The following is a 10032-nucleotide window of genomic DNA, read 5'->3' on the forward strand; positions in this document are numbered from 1 at the left end:
GGTGAAAGTCTGGTGTTTTCTCCTTAACTTCTCCAGGACATGAACACCTGTTTCCTGGTAAAGTCTGGTGTTTTCTCCTTAACTTCTCCAGGACATGAACACCTGTTTCCTGGTGAAAGTCTTGTGTTTTCTTCTTAACTTCTCCAGGACATGAACAACTGTTTCCTGGTGAAAGTCTTGTGTTTTCTCCTTAACTTCTCCAGGACATGAACACCTGTTTCCTGGTGAAGGTCTTGTGTTTTCTCCTTAACTTCTCCAGGACATGAACACCTGTTTCCAGGTGAAAGTCTTGTGTTTTCTCCTTAACTTCTCCAGGACATGAACACCTGTTTCCTAGTGAAAGTCTGGTGTTTTCTCCTTAACTTCTCCAGGTAAACAAACTCCACTCCCTCGCTAGACAGACATGTGTTTCATGCAGATTCCCACTCTCTAATACAGCAGCAGTCAATGCAAAGCATCCAGTAATAAACACGTGGAATACATACGAATTACAATATACTTTATAATAAAGTACTTTATAATAAAGTACTTTCCGTTCCATGGTTCATGAGGACAGCCTGCAACTCTACTGAAGCACAAGTATAAACTAAAAAGTTTTTTTTTTAAGTTTGCAGTGACAAAAACACTGTCCGAGAATTGCAAAAAAAAAAACTACAAAATTCAGATTTTCTGTGCTTGTGGAAAAGATGGGGTGGATTTGGGTCAAACTCCAAATTTTTGATTGATCGTATAGCAAGCAATTTTTTCCCCCCCGACAGGGATTTTTAAAGAAAGTGCAAAAAAAACACAATGTGTACCTTTGGTTTATTTTATGGTCTAGGGCCATTTTTCCACACATATGTATTACACGTCTGTTTTTCCTCCTTTTTTTTTGTTCATTCAGAGGAGAGAAATGGGGATGCAGATAGGTGGAGGGGGGGGGGAGGAAAAGCAGTGCAACACTATTACCATTTCCTGTTTCTACGGAGCCAGGGGTCTTCGGGGAGCGAGCTGAGAGGAGTCCTGGCAGCCAGCTGCCTCCGACGGGCCAAGACACACTGTGGAAGGTGGGGGTGGGTGTGGGGGGGGAATCATGCCTGCACCTTTAAATACTCCCAACGCACGGCTCGGAGCGCTCTTTATACACCACCAGCGCCTAATGAGAAATTAACTTCTAATCAGATAAGCAGTCTAAATAATCGCAGGAATGGCTGCATATTGCGGCTCCTCAACGTCGGCCTCTTTTTCCATGAAAAATATCTTGTCCTCTGAATATTAGCTCTCTGTATTCTCTTTGTTACAACTAGTCGGCTCAAAAAGACTCGCTGGAGGCGTCTCATCTTCACAACAGTAAAAACAACTGCTTCTAATTACATTTTAGTATCATTTTCCACATAGTCTTTACCAGGGAAACATTCTTATAAATCCGAGTCTTTTACACTGTGGCTTTTGCACCATAAACACTCATAATGTTACACCACAACTTTACTGCCAAAGGGAGGAAAAAATAAATAAAAGAAACGTTAGAAAAGGAGTTTGCATGCAGGAGGTTTGATTAAATATGAAAATATGTACGGCAGCTATTATACCGTTATGCAACAAGCTCTAAAACACACTTTTGAGCAAAAACAAATCTCAATATTGGTAAAGAGCAAGAAAAAACATGTCAGCCTCTTTGGCAGCAAATTGAATAATATAATTACTATTATCGGCAAGAGACTATAATGAGTTTATTCTTAAAGAAGTAGGCATTGTACAGATTACTTGAACTTTTAATTAAGTACTTATTTCTCACACATTTCTTTCTTTCTAACAAGAGCATAATACATTCTGTCCCATTAATGCTTAATAAGGTATGAAGTACATCCACCCATGTGTCATTTTAACAATTATGATAGAGTTTGTACAACTCTAATTCTAGATTACTTTGGATTTATATCTTACGTTCAGCGTAACTAAAGATATAAAATGTCAGAAAATAGTACAAAAAACATGATCAAGCGGGTGTTTTTATTTTTTTAAATGAAAGAAACCTGAACATCTTCACATTTATGAACCTGGAATCACACTTGGACTCGATCAGATTTTTTGTAAAATGAGCATAAATTAAGAATATTTTGACTAATAATCATCAATTAGTGAATGGAACAATCCATGTTATTTTTGGGAAATTTGGTTTAAAAAAAAAAGAGCAATATTTCTGATGTAGAAACTTTGAAAACAGGTCATATTCGACCCAAGGACAACATGAGGGTTAAGTAAACAAGGGTGAATGTTTAGGGAGCCCACCCTGTAGGAGACCCCCCCCCCCGGTGCTTCCCAAACACCACCTCCAGCCCGGCGGCGTGCAGCTCTCCTGACGAGCGCCGGCTCGGAGGCCCAGAGAAAACAAACTGGCTCTGATTGTGAAAATAGTGCCGTAGGGCCCTCCTGGTGCCCGCCGCTTATCTCGCACAAGGCGAGCTTTGTGCACTGAGAGGGGGGGGTCCTCGCCGGCCCTCAACCACCCCACCAGGTGGAGACTTCCAGGGCCAAAGTCTCCTCCTCCGTCACCCCCCCTCCCGTCCATCACGTCCCCCCTCTCTGCTCCGTGCATACTGTGCTCCCTCCATCGAGACCACAGAGTATATTTTTTAAAGGGGAAATTGATCCACAGGCCCCACAGTGCACTGTGGGCAAAAGCAATTCCTTAACAGTTGGAGATGATGAGACTTCCCAACCATGACGTGCCAAACATTATTTCAGATACACAGTATTTTGAATGCAATGTGGACTTAAGGAAATGCCATATATTGAAGATGAGCATGTATTTAAGCGGGAGATCCACTGTATAGTCAAGCTACCTACAGTGTGTTACTCGTTTTACTACATTTCCCAGTAGCTGTTGCATAGCTAGCTAGTTTTCGGAATCATGTGCAGTTTACCACAACAAGCTTTTCAGTAGTACTGCAAGTCCAAATACTATATTGCTATATTTTATATTTTGTATGTATGACATGCAAGGAAATAGACGTCATCTTAGGATTTTGGAAACACAACATTTGTTTTGTTTTAACCATTTTTTTTAACGTTTCATAGACCAAACAACTAATCCACCAATCCAAAATCAACATATTTATCAACAGTGAAAATAACAGTTAGTTGCAGCAGTGTATATAAAGCAATAATATAAATAACATCCAATATGAAAAGTACAGCAGTACGCACCCCAATCACGTCTGTAGATAAGATGCGAGGTACTCTGAACAGGGGCAGGGCTAGAAGGTGCCCTCGCCAGATTACCCAATTAATGGTTAAATATCAATATCCATAATTCAAATACCAAGGAACCAGCACTGGAAACGTGGCAGACTGAACCTATAGAAACTGTGTATTGTATTCAGATATACAATTTGTTTAAAACAAAAACAAGTGAAACGAATAACAAATGTGATGTTGTATTTAGCAGAATCACATGATGTGGTTTTATCCTATCCAATATTTCCTATATTTATGATTAAATGTCCCACTTCCCACCCCCTGGGTCTGACTGAGTATTGGTCCCCACTGTGTGTAACTCCACTTAGAAACTCCTGGAATGGCCCCTGACTCTGAGTTTTCCTTAAAGATTTGAACACATCCACCTTGCTCATGAAATGGCCCAAACCCATCAGTGTTTTTAACCACCTGAGTGATGGAGCCTGACGTGGGCTGTACACAGCCTTTACACCGTGGGTGGAAAGACTGCTAACTGTTGTTGCCAGCTGAGAAAAAGTGAGTCGCCCCTGACGCAAACGGCTTACATAATGTTTAATGCATCACTGAGGTTGTTGGTGAAGGAACTGGAGGCTCTGGGGATGTTGTACACTGAATCTCTCCCCGTGTGACTGCAGGACGTTGCCTTTCCAATCGGCTGCTCCTAAAAAACCTGATCAGCACCGATGATTTAGATGGCTGAACTTTTCCTCCTGCCGCATTCCACAGCTGTCAGTAATTTCAGAACAATTTAGAATAATTTTGATGATTCTCCTTTTATTTTTTTTCTTCTCAAGAAGACTTGCGCTGGTTAGTTTGCCAGTAACGCAGCAATCCCATGCAGCCATTAGCCGCTGCTAAGTAAATCAACAACAGCAGGCATCTCCAGTTGACAAAATGATCTCGGAGATTTGAGGGATGACTCAGAGACACGAGCGCAATTGAGACCATAAGCTTGCTGATGAAATTAAAAAAAAGAAAAAAAGATGCTCCAACATTGTTATGGTTGATTAAAGCTCCACTGAGAAACAGTTTTGATTACCATTGAATTAAAGGCTGCAAGTGCTGATCCCACTGAGAATCTCTGTACGCAAATGGTTGACCAACGGCTCAATCTGCACTCAAAATAGCATTAAATTGTGGCAACCCATCACAGTACATGAGCTCAAACAAGAGATAAAAGCTACTGAAGCCCAGCATGAAAGTAGAGAGCTCAAGCAGACAATTTATCGTTATAGACAACTAAATAAAACCATGTATCCCTGGAATTATCTGCATTAATGTGGCGTCTGAATAATCAGAAAAATGACTTCCCGACTGAGAAAATTCACGTGAATGTCGCCTAAAGTTGGAAAAACAGCTTTATAAGTCCATGAGGTTTGCTACAAGACTTACTGACATAGCGTCATGTTATGCAGAAACATGGTGGACTAAAGTAAATGTTGGGTTAATGGTTATGTTAGTTCATGTTTTGCTTCCTTTTTAGGCTTGCATGTAATTTGTAGGGGTGTGCATCTCTCTCTTATAATGATAAGAGAATATAATATAAGTTTTACACATATTCTTGGAATTCATGGTCAATAAACGTCATTTATAGGCAATTATATCCAATTTATGAGTTAAAAAAGCAGAAACTATGAATTATTTTGACTAAAAACATTAGAGGATGATAGGTGGATGATCACAGATTGGTAAAACTAAAAGTTTAGTCAGGTTCCTTTTTTGAAACCGTTCAAACATTTATCAAATGCTATCCAATTGAATAAAAGTCCCCAAAATTCAAGTAAACTAGTGAACTGACAATTTGTTTTACTTGTCAAAGAGCATTGAATGGAACCATCCATGTTCAAATTTGAAATTTGTTTGATGGAAACCCAAATTTCTGGTACAGAAACTTTAATAAACAAGTCAAATTTGACCCGAGGACAGCAGGATGGTTTATCTGAGCAATCAACGAATGCCTTTGTTGTTCTGAACACTTCAAGAGGTACATCACAAGCTCCTCGACTCTTCTCAAAACTCTAAACAGTTCCCACCAAGAGCAAGCACTAGGCCACAGAAGCAAGGAAAACCATCCCTTAAGAGGCAGAAACCTCGATCAGAACCATGGCTCAGGGTGGGCGGTCATCTGCCTCGACCGGTCGGGAGTGAGAGAAAGAGACAGAGAGAGACAGAGAGAGAGAGAGACAGAGACATGGATAATTGTAGCAGAGGGTGTGGCGCAGGAACTTGGAGGCAGCAGGTGACTCCAACCACAGATCCAGAGCCAGAAACACCTGAAGGGAGCAATAGGAGGAGAGGGGAGAGGGGCGAGAGAGCACAAGACTCCAGGAAAGGGAAGAAGTTGAGTTAGTAACATGCATTAATGGAATGAGGTTGCATACAGATGGAGAGGAGGAGGAGGAGAGAAGAGGGGCGAGAGAGCACAAGACTCCGGGAAAGGGAAGAAGTTGAGGTAGTTACACGCATTAATGGAATGAGGTTGCATACAGACGGAGAGGAGGAGGAGGAGAGAAGAGAGGCCAGAGAGCACAAGACTCCGGGAAAGGGAAGAAGTTGAGGTAGTTACATGCATTAATGGAATGAGGTTGCATACAGATGGAGAGGAGGAGGAAGACAGAAGAGGGGCGATAGAGCACAAGACTCTAGGAAAGGGAAGAAGTTGAGTTAGTAACATGCATTAATGGAATGAGGTTGCATACAGATGGAGAGGAGGAGGAGGAGAGAAGGGGGGCGAGAGAGCACAAGACTCCGGGAAAGGGAAGAAGTTGAGGTAGTTACATGCATTAATGGAATGAGGTTGCATACAGATGGAGAGGAGGAGGAGGAGAGAAGAGGGGCGAGAGAGCACAAGACTCCGGGAAAGGGAAGAAGTTGAGTTAGTAACATGCATTAATGGAATGTGGTTGCATACAGATGGAGAGAAGGAGGAAGAGAGAGGTGCTCACTGCATCATGGGAAGTCCCCCAGCAGTCTAGGCCTATAGCAGCGTTACTAAGGGATGGTTCAGGATCATGGAGGATACACAAGAGCAGCGTTCCTGGGAGCAGTGCAGCTGAAGGAGTCGCTAACTCCGCCCAAACAGCTGACGAATTCATAGGACGCTTCAGACGAAAGGACGTCTCATCCTTCTGAAACACTTCTGCTTGTTGTTTCCCTTGTCCCGGGATTTTGTCGCATCTCGGTGTCGGTGGGAGGGAATAAGATGCCAGGAAGGGAGTCAAGTGGAGCACTCGAGGAGGCAATTTAAGCGACATGAGATGCAGCCATTGTCTAACAAACGTCTCGCTTCAACAGGATATTTATACGGACAGCAATCAGAGTCGGGTTTGCCAATGAGGAGAGAAATCAGCCTGATAATTGATTTAGTGTAATTGCTGTGATTTTGCTCTGCTGGCAGCTGTGTACACACTGACTCAGAGCACCTTTACCATCCAGTCATTCATTCATTCAACTGGTAGGTGGTAGGGAAGTTGGGGGGTGGATAAAGGAAATGGGGGAAGATCAGTTTTACTTAGGTTCATTCAAAATGGGCAGGAACTATTTTTTTTTTGCTTCTGGTTTGGTTTTTCAACCTCATCCACCAAAAAAATTAAACATAAATTAATTTTTTTTTACAATGGCCGAAAGGGAAACTAATATCTTCCATACAAAAACAGGAAAACGCTGAGCCGCAAAGCCTTGTTCGGGGTACACGCTGTTGCACCAACCCTAGTTCAGTTGGAATTCATTAAAAAAAAACTAGGGGCTATATTTTTCTTATGAAAACCGAGAGAAATGAGAAATGGATGAGGCTGTTGTTTCCTACATCCTTGGAGAGTGTGCAAGTGATCCGAGACACTCGGGGTGGCGTCTTGATGAGCCTCGGGTTTGGATCAGGACCCTGCATCTGGGGCACATGTGCCGTCAACAGGGACAAAAAGACTGGGATACAGAGCCAAAACCTCTCTCTCTCTCTCCCTCTCTCTGTCTCTTTTTCCCCTTTGTCTAAAAAAATAAATGCAATCCAATGTCTTTCCAGTTATGCCACAAATCTCCACCTTTTCCATTTTATAACTTCACAATGTCGTTTATATACGGCTCTTGTGGCAATGAATGGGGAGTCCAATAAAACGGCTTATAATTGAACGCGTTTATGAAGCAACGCTGTTGACATTCTTTGATCCATTTAGCCTCTTTTCCCCCATGTTACACAGCTATTTTCTTTCCGTATTAATTGTTTATTTCATATTAACATTGAATAGGTTTACATATGCACAAAGGGAAAGTGTAACTTACTTCGGCAAAAAAAAGTTACAGACACACTCAATTGAAAAATGAGCTTTGCAAATATTCTCTCTCTGTGGATCCTTGGCTGAACACACCACATCTAGTCTGCCTCCCCCCCCGTTGCAGTGTGTCTTGGCATCTCTCCGGCTACCCCTCCATTAGCGGCATCAGGAGGCCCGGGGCAGCCGACAGGAGTGCGACCTGAGATTATTGTCCCGCGTGCTTGTTTGGGTTAAGGCTTTAGATGGGGAAATGGGATTAGGACAGGCCCCGGCTGGAGAGACACGCACTAATGGGAAGCAGAGGAGCACTCGCCTGATGGTCCTCCACTCTCAGAGAGCAACCCTGTTATCCCACCTGATTGGATTAGCCCCCGTTAAATGTGCTATGATAAGGGAGGACCACTGCTGAGACTCTCTTCGGATGCTGCTTGAGTGGAGGTACACAGATAGTGTACAGGCAGCAACACCAGCACACACTGGTTTTAATGGATTATATATCCGCTCCATGGTTGGTGCTGGATTTGGCTGAGATAAAACAATCATGGTGTATATACGGCGCCTTTGCAACAAGTCCTCCAAACTGGGGGTCGACAGATACTGGCTTTTCAATGCCAATAGTAATTATTAATAGTTAAAGAAACGGATAACCGATATTTGGAAACAATATGCATTTACAGGGAGAATGAAAATCTTTATGTTAAAACTAAGGTTGTGGAATGCTATAAACCCCGCTAATCGGCCAGGGCCAATTATCGGCCAATCCCTACTCCAAACCATACAACAATACAAGTAATTTATTCGTACCCTCTAATGCAACCAACACTAGAGTTTTTGGCCCTCATATCTATTAAGTGTTGGTTTGACCCATCCAACCACACAACCTGCTTTGCTCTATTCATAACTACTACAACCACTAGAGCTACTACAACTATTAATTTAATAGTTTAACACCAATCCATTTATCTTTGCAACTCTAAACTAAAAGGGACTTTCCAGTAACTGCAACTTGCTACCGGGAGCTTTTCCTATGTATGCAAATCTTTAAGACTTAAACTTGCTAATTGCAGCTGCTCTACCAATCCGACAGTAATTACTGGTATCCTGCCTGCCTTTCCTTCCAATGGCTGAGCAGCTAATTTGAGCCGTGGTTTAAACAGCTGGAAAACAGCATCCTGTGGCAAAACTGGAGGCCTGTGTTTGAGCATGCATAAGTGCATACGTGTGTGTGTGTGTCTATGTGTGTCTATGTGTGTCTGTGTCTGTTGCCATTTATATGTATGGTGTATGGCACTTTTTGGAAAATACAGGGTAAAGTATATTGAATTAACTTCGTAGGAAAATGTGTCACACACATTCTGGGCAAAAGTGTGTAATGTAATATTTCTCCAGAATCTCGCGGAGAAAGTCAACGCCTCTATCAATACGTTAACTCTATGTGACCTGCCTGTCAGCTTCCTCCCCTTCTGTGTGATTGATTAACATTTTATTAATGTTTCCATTTGCCACCGGTTCAGGTGATACAGCATGACACACGGCGCCTACTCTCGGTTGATGATTGGATTAAAAAGGTTACTGATCCCATAATTGCTTTTAGATTACACTCCATGTGAGCGTGTGTCATTAATGTAATGATTATCCACATCGCACCAATGTTACTTCAGTGAATCTTTAGCCATTTAGTCTCGATAAGGTGACATGTCACAGTCATCATCAAACGCAGACAAAAATCTTTTAGGAATGCTTTCCAATGCAAAGCGCCCTCCCGTTTGCTGTGTCGGTGTCATTTCCCCCAGCTGAGCCTCATTTGCGAGTCATTTCGTTAAAGTACAAAACGACCACAGCCGATGACTTTTACAACAGCGGGGTAAAAGTCCATATAATCAATTAAAGCAAAGCCACCGCATGTCCAGCTGACAGCCACTTAAGGACTTAGCTCTCAGTATATAAATCACTATTAGCTAATTAACTAAATTGTTGTTAATGTGGAGCATGTACAAAAGCTTATTCTCTAATGGCCAACCAGCTACAAATGCCTCTGTTTGGCTGCTACCAAACGGTTTTAACTAAGCCTGGAAAATAGTCTGAGGACGAGTAGTGGAAACATCTTTTACCACAATTAAAAGATGCCTTTTGTCAGTAAACGGCCCAAAGGAATTGTCACTTTTATGAACATAGTACATGTCAACTATTTACAACAATCGGCTTTGCTTTACTTAAACCAAAAAAACAACTTTCCTTGTAAAAAAAATGTAAAAGGGTTATACTGTTATTCCCTTGTGTCGGAGTGGGCAGTCTACATCCACGACGTTCCACTCCGAGATTGCTCCATTGCCGACAAACAGTTTGCCGGATTTACTCTTCTTGGCCAGATGTCCGTCCCCTTCCTCTGTCTCTGTGTTGGCGTTCTAACCTCTGGTGGATTTCTGAGGACTCTGGTTACCTGGTCCTCAGGTCTCTGCAGGGTAAATCAAGACAGCTAGCTAGACTATCTGTCCAATCTGAGGACTATGGTTACCTGGTCCTCAGATGTCTGCAGGGTAAATCCAGA

General features: G+C 42.3%; 1 long non-coding RNA gene across 1 annotated transcript in view; it reads right to left on the reverse strand.

Moving 5' to 3' along the window:
- Positions 1–6236: 6236 nt before the first annotated feature.
- LOC117944287 overlaps positions 6237–10032 on the reverse strand; it is a 12925-nt gene continuing 9129 nt past the window's right edge. Inside the window, exon 3 of the long non-coding RNA XR_004656536.1 lies at positions 6237–6352. This is a non-coding gene — a long non-coding RNA (uncharacterized LOC117944287). The remainder of the gene's footprint in view (positions 6353–10032) is intronic.

This window comes from Etheostoma cragini, chromosome 5 (genome assembly GCF_013103735.1).
Source record: "Etheostoma cragini isolate CJK2018 chromosome 5, CSU_Ecrag_1.0, whole genome shotgun sequence".
NCBI classification, from domain to species: domain Eukaryota; kingdom Metazoa; phylum Chordata; class Actinopteri; order Perciformes; family Percidae; genus Etheostoma; species Etheostoma cragini.